We start from the raw sequence: 14,701 nt of genomic DNA, 5'->3' as shown, positions 1-14,701 counted from the left end.
AGAACATCATTCTTTCACTGTAGGAAAGCAGCAGACCTACAGCTCTTGCATGCTGCAGAGGCTGCTATACATAGTAGAGTTTAGGTAAATATTTTACAGAAATGCTAATGAAGAATTGCATGTTCAACTTCTGCATTGTATTTTGCAGCCAATTTGTTTTGTGCTGTTTTTTCTTCAGTCCATGCTTATAGATACATACTCTTGTTCACCAACTCATGCACAACATGATGCCCAAACTTTTAGAAATGTATTCATTCAAACAGTCATAGAAATAAGACTCGGTGATCATTATGGATCCTTTTCAATTTGGAATATTCTACAATTCTATGATTTTAGCAAAAAATATTGTTTGCAGTCAATATGTGATACGACAAATACTAAAAAAAAGGTATAGCTTAATTCATATGATACAAACCAAATATCATAAAATAAAAAAAGCTCTTACAGTGCAGGTTATATTCTCAAGGAAAGAAGAGACCCTTACACTTGTCCTATTTCTGAATAATAATTCTAAAAACATTCTATAATTTCATAATAGATTGCAAGAATTCAGAGGCTCAGCATCAAACTACTCAGGATATAACAAGCATATGACAAAATAGTTACGCAACTGACAGTGCAGGAGCTTTTAGGAAGGATATAAAGACGTCGTTGTTTCACAGTTTATTAATGAAAAAAGAAGCTGAAGGGATGTTTTTGTTTAAAACACCTAGATACCTAAAGCACATGTTAAAATCTCAGCAGGACTCCTTTTAAAAGGAAATGGGATAAAATTCACAAAATTAATTAAATCATCATTCATTCACTAAAAAGGGTTGGTAGAGACGGCCTCACTTAAAACATGGACGCTCCAGTGCTACCAAGTATTACAGTCTCAGTAAGACAGCCAACTTCCCATTGGGACAAACTTGTAAGCCAAGGCTCGAGCCTGGGTAGGGTGTATAAATGTATGTCCTCTTTACACAAAAGAACTTGTAACCAACTGTCCTGCCAACATGTTTATGTTTGAAGTCAAAACACCAGAGTTTGAAATACAAAAATGATCCTCCTCAGAAAATTAAAAATGTGCTATGCTGGAAAAAGCCAGAATTTCCTCTCCCAGGCTGGAGAGTTCGTTGAAGTATCAACTCTGTAGATACCTGTAGAACCAGGAGACTGTCCCAGAAGCCTTTGGGCTGAATAGGCTGGGATAAGCACTTAAAGCTATATAAAAATGCACGGCACTTGATAATTAAATTGATAATGGCTGTTTGTCACTGGGAATCTAACAAAGCACTTTCTTCTGTATTAAGCTGGAAGTAGGCAACTTTTTTCACTGAAAAAAACTGGAGTGCATACATGCTTTAAAAAGTTATGAGAATGACTTCTATAGGTAGCAGTAGCTCTGGAAAACTAAACTGAGGTTTACTTGGAGAAGGGTGCTTCCAAAAGAAGCCATCAGGTTGGCCTCCCTGCCTTTCTGAATCTCTCACATTTCAACTTCATTGCTGCAGAAGAGATGACACTCCATATCAGAACACATCTATTCATTCCTTAAAGCCACTGCAAGTCCTAAACAAACTAATAAACAATAGGTTTCAGGTGCTCAGTAAAGCTTGTAATGAGAGACAACTACCTGTATGTCATGCGTGCTTAGTAACATACAATAAAAGACAAGGTCTCTTGTTTGCTTACATCTACAGTGAAAATAGTCCTGGCTGTGGCCTTCAGCTAATGGCAAAAATCAGGTTTCATTGTTGCAATAAAACCCTCTTCAGATTCAGTGTCTGAGCTGGTGTAAGAAAGCATCACGGCCCCCTTTGAAAGAAGAGCCCTTTGTCATTTCTTTGCACTCTCTGATAGCAGTGGACATATGACACAGCTGTGTACTGTATCAGACACACATAATAACGTAATCAGCTTGAGCTCTTGTCCTGTGAAAAGGGGCAGCATTTATCGTACCCTCAGTGGCTCAGCAGCAATGAATTCAAGACTGATGAGCAGCATTTCAGATGAGCCTCATCTGCGCCTCCCTACCAGCATATGCGCATGCCGCGTATTGTCCAGAAGTGTGTCTAATACATATTTAATGTACTTGTTCTGTAAACATGTACTAATGGAAATAGCATTTGCTAGGAAAGATGGTCCTGTCCATGGCTATTAGTGGTAGCACTCCTTGAGTAAAGTGATTTGGAGCTTTCTTGTGCGAGACAGATGGATCTCATCCCTGCACGGCATCCTTCTGCTCACATTCATGTTGGTAAAAATGTACACTCAGATTTGTTTTTGTATCTGGCTGCGATGTCAAGTGCCATAGCTAACATATATCCCAGTGCACGGAAATCAAAAAGAGCCAACAAGACCTTTGAGTGTGATCCCCAAAGAGCTTTGCTCAACTGAAATGTCACAGCCTTCACACAGTATCTTTAATCCAAAAATAATTAAATTAGATTTACATAGAGACAATCTGAGACACTGACCCCAAAAAACTGGTGATTCATTTAAAATGACAAATCCTAACCACCATGAAGTCGCTGTAGGCCAGGGCCCCGCAGACACAACTATGGGGAGAGTGCCTCCCAAAGCTCTTGCTGAGATGCACAGGAGCATCAGCTGGGCTAACTGCAAAGAAGTGCCCTAATTTCATTCACAAACTGCACAGTTTTTTTACATTTTATCCTCAGTGAAGTCTGAGCCGAACTCCAGAGCCTTAACTAAATACTCACTGAAAGCTGTCATCCTTCTAGTGTAACTGACGAGGGATGTGTATATGATAGAGAACAGCATAGTATCAATTTTTATTTTATTATAGAGATTCACTTCCACAGTCTTTTATTTCCTGTTGAGCATAACAATTCACAGCAGCAACACCTCACAGTAATGTATGATAAACTTGCAGAGTTTTGCAACTGGAATTAAATGAAATGGTGGCAGCAATGCATGTTAGTGCAGTGCATTCACTGCCACTCCTGTCAGACAAGCAGATATTAAAGTTCCTATCGCCTAAGGAACCGTGAGACGAACTCTACTTCTGCATACCTTACTTTGGCATCGAGAGGTCAGCACGTAGACTGATGCTGCAATTGAATCTGAATCTCAGAAGAGCTGAGTTAGAACCACTGCAATGTCCTTCCTGCACAGAAACAACTACCTAGCTACAGTATCTGGTAAATAACATTTTCTTTAGAAGTAGCAAGTAGAAAACTGAATGGACATACAAGTTGTGAAATGCTCAGCTAGCTGCATATTTGTTGATTTAAAGTAAAGAGATGCTGCCTGACAAAAGGAACACAACTCCTGCAGGAACTGAGAGGTTAGGAGAATAACGTAAACCTCTTCCTGTGTTTTTTGTTGTAACAGGGAAATCAGGCCCCTGTTTGTGATCCTGAGCCTCTGCTGTGCTGACCTATCCCAAGTCAGACCTGCTGCCTCTGGGAGAGGCTGAACAGGACAGGGGTGGGTGCTGCGAGTCCCTGCACCGTTCTCCACAGCACACTGACCCATGGTGTGACTTTTTTATGAAAGCATGAACCAGGCACAGTGAGCCAAAAAAGGGTTAAACAGAAAATCTGGTCTTCATACTTTTTTGATTTTGTGAGCATGAATCTCTTTCACGGAACAGCTGTCAAGTCAGCCAACGAAACAGGTCTGCTTAGGTCTCCTGATAATACCAACTGCTGTTGTTCATGTATCCTCAGTGACAGCAGCAAGATGAAAATCGAAATGAATCGCCCTACAAATGAGACACTTCTCTGCTTTGACTTTCCAAACGTGACAGTGGTGTTTGTTTTCTCAGTCAGCAACATTTAAAGATGTTAGAAAGCTCTGGTATCACAGAGTTGCTCAGGGGGCAGTTTCAAAAAGAAAAAAAAAAGTGAGAAATCTGCATGACATTTCCTTTCACAATTGTGTTCAAATTTCTGTCCCTTAGTGCTTCCACCAAACCAAACTGCAGAGTATCACCAGCAATACAAGCTACTGCAGACTTTAAATGACAACAGCTAACATTTCATCCCTCTTATGAAGCATTTACTCCACGTCCTTACTGTGCTATAGATGCAAATTGTTGGGTCACACCATAAGAGTTACAAGGCAGCTTTAGGTCCCAGTGATGAGCTGCCATAGCACAGATGCATTCGTTTCTGTCTGTCTGCTTAGGAGAACAGTGTTTTTCAACAGATCACGAATTACATAGAATAAAATAATTTTCAGAAGTGCACTTTCTTCAGCATGAGTTGTAAATACGATTATTTGCCTTTCTATTGGAAAAGCTGAAAACACTCTCTAAATATAAATTAATTAAATTCTGTAATTTGTGTGAAGTAGATATTTCTGCCTAGCTTCCACAGGAAGAGCCTAAGGCACAAGGTACCCTGTGGAACTCATCAATTACTTCCATTTACTGCAATTTGTAGCAGGAAACAAAAATTAAAGTTGTAAAAGACACTGGATTTTTTTGTTTTTTTTGAACAATTACATTAAAATTCAGAAGCCATATTGAAGCTCTGGAACATATTCTTATGTATATATATATATATACATAATTAAACCTGCCTTTGAAAATATATTTCTGTGGTGTAGTTTTCCTCCTTATCTGATTTCCTAGACACCATTACCTAATACATGTACAGCCCCGTGTTCAAACAGATCTCTTTGCCCCTCCTCAAAAAAAGATGGCTGCTTTTCAAAAATGCTTTATGAATTTAGCTTCTGCTTTCAAAGGAACTCAGATTGTAAAGATTTGTCTCCATGGATGTTTGTAGACATAGCTGCTAGAATGGATTAGCTTAGGGCAGTACTGTGCTAACACAAAGAAAAGCATCTCTCGCATCAGTATGGTTTGGTGGTGCACTGAGAGATTTCATGTGCATCTACCCCAGTTACACTGTGATGTCCCAAACCTGCAGAATCTTCTGATAGTTTCACTGTAAATCCACTGAGTCAAAATTATTTCTATGAACGTATCTCCAAAGCTCAAGCCTTGCTGAATAATCTGCTTTCAAATTTCTTGTTCTGACCAACAACCTTCATTTATTATTTCATCCCAAATTCCTGGGTTTGCAAATGCTAGCTGTGAAACATCCAAAAGCCCAATTATGATTTAATAATGAATATCAATACTAGACACTATCTGTACTTTCATTCTGAGAGTCTCAAAGTGCTTTGCAAATAAGAATAGAATGTCCAGACACACCGTGGGTGTCCCCATGTTACCAATGAAGGAAGCAATACTCAGTCATTTGGTCACTTTATACAGAAAATCTCTGGGAAAAGCAAAAGCAGTACCAGGAACTTCATAATCTAAGTGTAATACTGCTAGCACAAAGCTACCTTTTCTTTGCTTTCTCTTTTTAAATTACTTTCTGATTAAACAGAAAGAAATTTTCTTGAACTATATGGAGAAAGAAGTTAGTAGGTCCACAAATTTTCCATCTTGAACCAGATTATTTGGTATGAAAAGAATTGTTGGCATTTGATCTTTTTTGAAACTGAAGAATAACTGCAGAAGTGATGTGAAGCATGCAACATGAACACGTGTGGTTACCAGCACTGCCTTATAGGATCTTGTACTTCAGTTGCTGAACTTAAACTCGTTCTTTAAAATGTTCCATGCCAGGAAAATCTAGTTGGACTGATTTTCTTTCTTTTTTAAACACGTCAAACAAATGATGCAGCAGTTTTCAAAAATGAGATGAGAGGGAAAAGGCCAATTTTGTGAAGTGAATGTTTTCCTTTTCTGTTGTTAAAAACAAACAAACAAACAGAAATAGTGTATACATTTTGTTGAACACCTGGCATTGCTGCTGGAAAAGAGGTAGCGCTGGTGTAAGGGATTTGATTTTGCTCTCCCTGCTGGAAGGTACTCATACATGCACTTATGAGCCTTTGCTCCCACCACAGCCACTTTCCTGGCATCTCTAAGTTGAAGATTTGAGGTCAGTTCAAGGCTAGGACACTAAAAAATCTCTGAAGTTCAGATCACTAACAAAACAGTCAATTATATAAAATCCTTCTTGAATGACTGACTATGCTGCTGATAGCATATTTTCTCTTCTTGATTTCAGTTCTAATGCTTGTGCACCACAAACTTCCCTTGGCCATCTGTGGAGGATGCTACAGCAGAAGTATTAAGCATTTTGTTTGCATACTCTGGACTCATGTGTAACAAGCATGAGGTAGATCAATTAAGAGAACTGCACTCCCAAAAAAGTGAAATATGGAATGAAATAATGAGCAATCCTGCAGCACACACAAATGCTTTTAGTGCTGATCAATCACTTCACATCTCTTCTAAAAGAAAACAGAGCCGGTGCCACCTGGCAGAAAGCTGGCACTCCCAACTGTCACCAAAACAATTAGCTCACCTGTAGATTCCCAGCCTGGATGCTGTAGATAAGCTGGCATCATGAGGCAGGTGCTGCTGATGGGCTGGTCTCACAAAGCAGGCTCGAGCCATGCTGCTGCTCCTCCCACAGGGAGCACTTGGTGGGGTGGGTTCACCACATCGTCACTCTCACCAGGACTTCAGCAAGCTGATCTAAAGACAAAAGAAGAAATTTTAAATATGAAGTCAGCTGATATATTATGTGGCAGTTTGATCCTGGGACTTTTGGCATCACTGAGATTTGTCATCTGGAAGCAACAGGATGCTGCTGATCTCCACGACAAGCCCACAGTTTGCCCTATACTAAGATAGGGGTTTCTCTTCATAGCATCTAAAATGTATAAGTAAGTTACTTCTGCAAAAACTGGGTTTGGAGCTGCAAAAAGGAGGAAATTTCCCCATCTGTCAGGTTAATTTAAATAAGGTTGGTTAGTCAGAGCAGTTCAGTGGTTTGGAAAGCCAAAATAAGTCCTCAAGAGATGAGAGAGACCTCAGGGAAATAAACATATCACACCAAGCTACACCATTTCCTACAACATATATACATGTGTTTGAAAGCCACATGTCTCTGCAATTTGCAAGTGCATGCACAGGCTCACAAATCAAACTTTAAAGTAAGACTGAGGGGTCTTTTGTCCCATAATGTATTAGAGCAGAATGGATTTAATCAGCAGTTTGATAAATGACACACCTGCTTAATTTCCTCAATTGCTAGGGCACAGATTTTATGCAATGCATTTCAGCATCACTGAACAAAGAATGAATAGCAGACCTTCAGCCCGTGGAAATGGGATGCTTGGTTCCATGCACAAGCCTCTACACAGCAGCTAATAGGCACAAATGGGTATTTGCTACCATAAATGTCCTGCGTGTGGTCCTTCATTCATTGCAGGATGTCTCTTTGCTTTAGTGTAGCCTCTAAATTAGTCGTGCCTTAATACACAGTTCACACCACTTAAATACCTTGAACTAGCCATATGTTTGCTGAATCCATGTCTTAAGCATACTCCTATTTTTTATGTGGCATTTAGAAATCATCTTTGAATTACAACAGAAAGATAAAACATCGACTCTTTCCCAGCATTTTACAGCCTGAAACAGAAGCCCAGAAATCCCAGAGTTCTCTCTTTCTCTTTCTTCCCAAGTATTTCTTTTTCTGTTCAAGTGCTAGTTTCACTGGCTTTCCTGCGTATAAACCATACAGCAGCAAGCATCCAGGATTATACAGCAGGTACTTCTCAGGGTTCAAGCATCAGCTGCTGATCTTACCTCTTACACTTTATTATAGTATTACTGGAGCACCTAAATAACACACAGCTGAAACCCTAGGCTATAAACACCCCATTTGTACAGATTCCCTATGACACAGATACCAGGACACAAATTACTGATAATACAGTTTTTCCTAATATTGCACAGCATATATCAAGCCTCCAGATTGTGATCTCCTTTAGAGCAATAAAAACAAACAGATATAAACCACTGTAGCAGAGATCAGAATCTGATCCAAAAAGTGTGCATAGCCTTATTCATTTTCTCTGTACTAGGGGTAATGAAAGCTCCTCTGAAGTGGCATGAACTGGTAGATAGGGAAATGTGCTAGAAGAGTATTCAGCCTAGTCATCAGCCTGGTTATAAGAAGACTTTTAAACAGGCTTCTCTTCACATTGCCAGAGCCTCTCTGACAAGGGCTTAAATTGCCAGAAAAGAATTAAGTTTGAAAGACCTGCAGAATGTGGGTGTAAATTTTGTACATTAGAGAAAAATCAAACCACATACAGAAAAGATGACCCCTAAATTATGTGTGAGTAAAATGAACATGAAAATGAGACTGGACAGCATTTTGGTGACATTGATATTCTTTTAAGCCACCAGTATGCTTTGATGTATTCAGTGCAATCCTACCTCTGAGCTTAGTGCAGGTAGGGCCTGGCTTTACAGGGAAAGAATCTCTTTCTATTTTTGCTAATGTTAAAGAAATGAAAAAGAATTAATTCAAATAACTTCCTGCAGAAATTATGGCCTTGTGACATATTTTAGGTGTGATTCCATTAAATAAAACAAGAGATGTTACTTGTATCAAGAGTATATGGAACACAAAAATGCTTCTGCCAGTGTAAGAGGCAGTGGTTTGAGTGTACAGAAGATCAGGAGCCTTTATTTCTATCCTGTTCTCCCAGTTTGGTTGTGTTATTGTCTTTTACTCTGCTTCTGATGTGTGCCATATAAAATGACTTGTTGTAAAAAGTTATAAATGGGCTTCTGCCTCTGACACGCACTAGAATACATCATGCTCACAGTTCCTATCTCCTTCAGAAAGGAGAATTTTCTGGGAAGCTTTGTTTCTCCTGCTTGCTATTCCACTACTCTCCTGCTGCAAAGTTGTTGTGAAAGTTGTTCATTTGATAGGAAGCTGATTTTTGTCAGTACACTGCATGCAGTATTTTTGGCACAATGAATTTAAGAGAAGGTAACTTCACTTTCCAATCATTCTTGTGAACATTAGGAAAGCCACTAAAATTTGATGCAGTTGTTTCTCACAAGCATCATTATTACGAATACTGATGCAGCAGATGTAATTGGAGTTTACAAGACAGTGCTACAAGAGAGGATGAAATGTTGGCAATTGGCATTTGTCACGCTTGGCTTAGAATTAATTCATATTAAATAATATTTTAATTGCACTGTTTTGTTTCCCCACTATGCTCCCCAATGGATGTTTGTCTTCTAACAGCTCACTGTTTAAGTACTGTAAATAGTTGGAATTTCTGAAGTTATACTGCACAAATTACCCAATAATGCCAAATATTAGCGCTCCACTTGTCAACTGCAGTTTGATACAAAGAGCTGCTTGAGTGTTTTTCAAAGGGAAGGGAAAGGAACGTTTTACCAGGTAACTACCTTGACAAGCAGATTTTCCTTCTGGTGTGATACTAGAAAATAGTGGTTTGAAAGATTTATTTTGTTTACCAAAAACACACCATTGTTACCATAGGGCTTCATTTTGGATACAAAATGTCAGCCGTGCTCTGTTGGACATGAATATCCGCCTGCCCTGTGTTGTCTAAACAGATGTTTTTATTGTGTGTTCGCATTTTGGATAACTTCTTTTAGACATATGTATTTGCTAATATCAAGATGCTAAATAAATCAATGATATGTCAGACGTTTTGTGAAAAGCTACGGCAGAGTGGTGCCCCAGCATTAATCAACTCAGATGATTGACAGCTAATGATTTCCTACCTAGTGATCTATAGATGATCTCACTTTTGCTTTCATAGAAATGCCAGATCATATTCAGATGGCAGGAGAAATAACTCCCCTACATTTTCATTCATAATCACTCTTGCAATAACTTCTTTTGGGAGATAGTATCAAAAATATGCAGCTAAATAAAAGCACTTCATAGATGAGCAGAATGAATTAATTTCTAGGCCCTAGTCATTACCTTTAATTAACTGAAGGAGCAGAACCATGATCACTGTCAAATACAGGCCAATGAATAAAATTAAGCTGTTGAAATCCTTGATGGTGGCCACAATTTGAGCAGTTTCAAAACCTACCCGTTCTACCCGGTTTCCAAAAACTGTTGTGAATTGCAAAACACAGAGGTTCTTGAATGACGTCTTTAAAACTATGATGAGATATGAGTTCAAATACCAGACAGATGGCAAATTAAGTTTGAGGTCGTAGTAAAATACTCCTGCCTCTGAGACACTGGGATAATAAGAGAGAGCAACCTCTCAGTATGGGGCTCTCTTGCAGAGTAGCTGAATTCATTGCAATTTTGACACTTAATCCAAAAAGAGGAGGAACAGTTAGAGCAATTTATCAGAAGTATAAAATCGTATTTTTATCCTGCTGCTCTTCATTCACACAGAAAAACAAGTTGCTTAGAGGAACTACAGACAGGATTATACTTGAGATTTCCAAGGACTAAAACAAAATTGAGCTGTGTGCCCTACAGCCACACCACCCTGTGCTGCCAGTCACCTCAGTGCCTGCTGCTCACTGGGCTCATCCTGCCCTGAGCAGCCCACGTGCTGCTGCCACGACCCTTCCTTTGCGTGCTCCAAGGCACAGAAGGACAGGTATGGTAAGGTTAAAACACCTAAAGACATAATGATTTATGATGCCAATGAAGAGGTAAAGCTAGCTATTCTCATAGTCTTCATGGAAGACAAATGTTTAAAGACAATTTTTGGGATTTTTTCTCACTTCCTCTGAACACAGGAGTTAGAACTGGAGTAGGTAAAGTGTTATTTTCACTTCTGACAGAAAAACACTGAGGAAAAAACTTTTGTTGCACCCTCAAATGACAATTTAAGGAGGACAGAGGGACCAGAAGACTCTATGACTTGACAGGTGTGGCATTCACTTTGGTTACAGAAGACCTAAGATCCTGTCTGTCCTTGTACCAAATTAAACACGAGAGCTTAAACCTCATTTTCGCTCATCCACTCAGCTAAGTGACTCAATAGATAGTTCATTTTTGCACAAGAGGGAAACAGCTGTAGTGGATGAGTTTGAAAGCAGCACATTTACAAGTCAGTGAAGTGATGTCTTGGGATGGTGGTCTGAGGAGCCACATCGACACCCCATCTCCACGTCAGAGGTAAGGTCTGTCCTCAACCCACCATGTGCAGAGCTGTTTAAATGTTCCCTCAGAGCTTAAATACTCTGACCAAATAAATAAATAAATGAGAAGAAAATGCACACTGAGGATAGCACATTCCAATGAGAATGTTCAAATACTGACTTCTTGAAAGACTGACAATTCAGATGGTGACTCACCTAATATTAAGCAACCACTCACTTTTTGAGGAGTCACTAAAGGATACTCCAAGTTTGAATGCTACCAGTAACCAGAAACACAACATACGGTCATCTGGCCACCTGATGGCTCCTGGTTCACAAGGCAAATCTGAACATACACAGCATTAGAAAAACTGGCAGGAACAGACATAAGCAGCCAGGTTTCTGACTGGCTGATCTAATAACACACTGACCCTTTATGTAGATATCAGAGCATCTTTCACCAACTAGCATGAAAGGGAGCTGCAAAGCATGCAATTCAATTCTGCAGAAGAATCCACAACGCAAAAAAAAATTACACTCAGATCTCCCTATTCCACAGGCCTTGGAGATCCTTTCAGCCCCTGCAACGTCGCCTTCTGCAGCACCAACCTGCTCTCCCCTCCTTCAAGTTGCCCCAGCCCTCATTCAGCAAGATGAAGGCGGATGATTTATTTGCCCCCATTTAACACCTGTCCCTCTGCCTCAACTGGCTGCAGAGATCTGTCTGCTCTCAGTCCCCCATGATACAGCTTACAATGCGTGTCTTCTTCAAAATGCAGAAATGCATGGCTTTGGAAGGAGGACAACGGGCATGTTCAGTTTTATGGAAACGTTATTAAAAGTCTTTTCAGAAACTGCTTCCTTAGAGAACAACAACAAAAAAGAAGCAAGAGGAATCATAGCAAAACAAAACCCCCAGGGCCATTTTTATTTGCCAAGCAATGCACACAAAAACCTGATTAATTTAAAGTTACATTCACATATTTTATATAGCCTTAAATTATTAATTTCCATTAAAAAAAAAATCCAAGCACAGTTGATTTAGTAATAAATTTTTAAGATGGGGGAACATTTTGCATCCTACTGCTCTCCTGGGACTTTGCTTTGTGTCTTGGATTGTTCATTAAGCCAGGATTAGTGAAGTAGGGATTACTGTACAACACTGAGCAAATTGTTTCTGGATCTGGACTCACTGGGCACAACACTGAAAGCAGTTAAACAGTAAGGAGGGAATTGGAGGCACCGTGCTCCTCTGGGCGTGCATACTCTTCAGGAAAGAGAGCCAGTGCTGTTAGCACTGAACTACAGGGATGCCTGAAATGTTCCTACTCCTACTGCTGCTGCAGTATGTAGAGCATGTATGTATGAGCAGCGCAACACAAAGGCTTTTGGCAAAAGGAAAGGATGCAAATGATTTTTTTCCTGCTCTGCTGCTGTGACCCTTAAGTGAGCTTTCCAGGCCTGGGCCTCAAACCTGGTCTCCTCCTTGTCAGTCTGCGGGCTGAGATGATGTCCCAGCAACTACTCCTCCTAGAAATGATTTGTACTACAGCGATGCTGCACAGAATTTCCTGCTTAAGTTAAGAAACACCTCACACGTAAAAACGTTCTACTGTTTCTGTGGATAAATCAAGTCACCCTTTAACAGGACTGCATCTCTTGCTATTCTAGAACAATCCAAAGCAAATATCGTAATAGGCAAGCAAGCTATAAATCCACATGGAATTTTTAATATAATGATGCATAGGCTGCTTTACTCTCAAAGCTGCAAATCCAGTGAAATGTTACACACGCATGATATGCAGAGAAGCCTTCATTGGCTCAGATTTTAGTCAGCAAGTTCCTGCAATTTATGTTCAAAGACTGGGGACAATAAAAAGCACCTAACCTGCCTCTCCCCAGCTCCACGGAGTGCAGGATGCACAATGAGACGCTGCCTGAATTGGTGCTTGACACAGAGCACAGCTACAAAAGCTGAAGCTTTGAGCTTTTGACAATTAAAGCTCTACCCTGCCATCCTTATTCAGTGAAGCTGACAGGAGTTTTTCCTGAAATTGGTTCTGTGAAGGCAGCAATGTGAGGCTGCCATGAATATTTTAAAGTAAAGGAGCTGGAATACTCTAATGATCTTATGTAAATCTAAGAATTTCATTGAAAATTTTTTTGAATGGGTCATTAAGCAGGGAAGAAAAGGTTGGAAAGCAGCCTAAAAAGGAGAACATTTTCAAAAGCCCAAATACTCCCCACATTCTTCAGAGCCAGCCAATTAGGCTACCTTGGGGTAGTCAAAGAAGAGAAAAGTAACAGAGCATCAAGGATACCTGTAACTACAGGCATCTGTAACTACAGACCATCAGCTTCGTCAGGAAGGAGACAGCAGAAAGGCAGTAACATGGAGTTAACAGGCTTAACTGCTACATATGAACAATGGGTGCATAAAAATTACTAAGATTCAGTATTTTTCTCTTTATTGTTAGTGCGAAGAATAGAAGTCCTGCAGAAAGTCAAGATTAAGCAGCAGTGATAACGGAGGTGGGAATGCAAGCCTCATGGCTGCCACTGGGCCCCAGCACCTGGCTCCCCCAAAACACTCACCAACAGTGTCCTGAGCATCTGCACGGGTGCTCCTGGTGCATGGGACACCACTCACCTAGATGCTCTGCCCATTCTTTTTCTGATGTGAAGCAGCACAAATATTTCTTAGGGAATTTCTTTAAAAATAAATTTGTCCTTGGTAGCTGAAGGACTTTTCATGTCTGATCTCCTTAGTCTTTATGTGAAGGCATACTATTATTTATAACGTGAGAAGTGATTAGGATGAAGTTATACATGCACAGTAGGCAAACAGACTTACAGAATGTGCCTGGCACAGTTCGTTCATTAAATCTCGTCCGTTCTATTGTTGACTTTTCTCTTGAAGGTTTATTCCAGAAGCTACCACTTTATGCCAGCAGCATCTAAGCTGCATTAGCAATTACTTAAATGTATTTGGATGTTGCAGTAAGCACTTATTCAGCATGTATCTGGGCAAAAGTCTTTTCTTTAAGACTCGATCCATCTTTGCTGTACTCATAAATGCCATAAATGCTGTCCCACCCTGCACCTCACCTGCAGGAGGGCTATGGCAGGTTTACATCAGTCCTTAGACTGAGTTTCAGTCTAAGGACTGATGGCAGCCAGCACCCTGCTTTAATTGTGCTTGCCACCACTGCTTGTTCAGGGGGCCAATGACAGGTAGACACCCTCTCACATACAGATACAACAATATTTTTCTCTAATCTTGGCTGGTAGATGTTCTCTTCCTATCCAGTCCTCAATGCAGCAGCAGCAGAATACAATAATAGTTCTTCAGAGCCTCCAGGAGGTAAAGCAGAGCCACGAGCCTGCCTTGGTAGCAGGGAACTGAGGTTCTGCAAGGGTAACCACCCCATCAAGGCTGAGTGACAGCAGATGAGATTTGGCTGCTCAAGCAGCAGTCACATAACCATTACAAAGAGACTACGTAGCAGTAGTGATTAACAGATTCAGGATCCCTCTTTGCATTTCTAGGGATCGGCAAACTTTTCAATGAAGCAATCATCTGAAGGACTTGGATCATTAGAATGGATCAGATCAGCTTTTACACAGGTTGGATTAGCGAAATAACTGACAGCTTCAAATTGGTAGATGTCATTGAAGCAGCAATGCTAGTATAAATACCAAATGCTTCTCTATGAGGAATAAATGACATTTTCACAATTTCACCCAGAGGTAGTGCTG

At 40.1% G+C, this 14,701-nt stretch overlaps 2 protein-coding genes across 3 annotated transcripts in view; both read left to right on the top strand.

The window, feature by feature from the left end:
- The window catches only part of KCTD15 (potassium channel tetramerization domain containing 15), a 198,873-nt gene that overhangs the window by 29,697 nt on the left and 154,475 nt on the right, over positions 1 to 14,701 (top strand). The window lies entirely within an intron of this gene.
- Positions 1 to 14,701, top strand: part of CHST8 (carbohydrate sulfotransferase 8) — a 167,868-nt gene that overhangs the window by 71,382 nt on the left and 81,785 nt on the right. Inside the window, exon 2 of one of the 2 annotated variants that reach the window (XM_048958683.1) lies at positions 6,045 to 6,708. The exons of the other annotated variant lie outside the window; for it this stretch is intronic. The gene's annotated coding sequence lies outside the window, so the exon portion shown is untranslated. The remainder of the gene's footprint in view (positions 1 to 6,044; positions 6,709 to 14,701) is intronic. 2 annotated transcript variants of the gene reach the window in all.

Source organism: Lagopus muta, chromosome 12, assembly GCF_023343835.1.
Source record: "Lagopus muta isolate bLagMut1 chromosome 12, bLagMut1 primary, whole genome shotgun sequence".
NCBI lineage: Eukaryota > Metazoa > Chordata > Aves > Galliformes > Phasianidae > Lagopus > Lagopus muta.
Note: the sequence above shows the minus strand (reverse complement) of the source record. Positions and strands in the feature narration are given on the sequence as shown.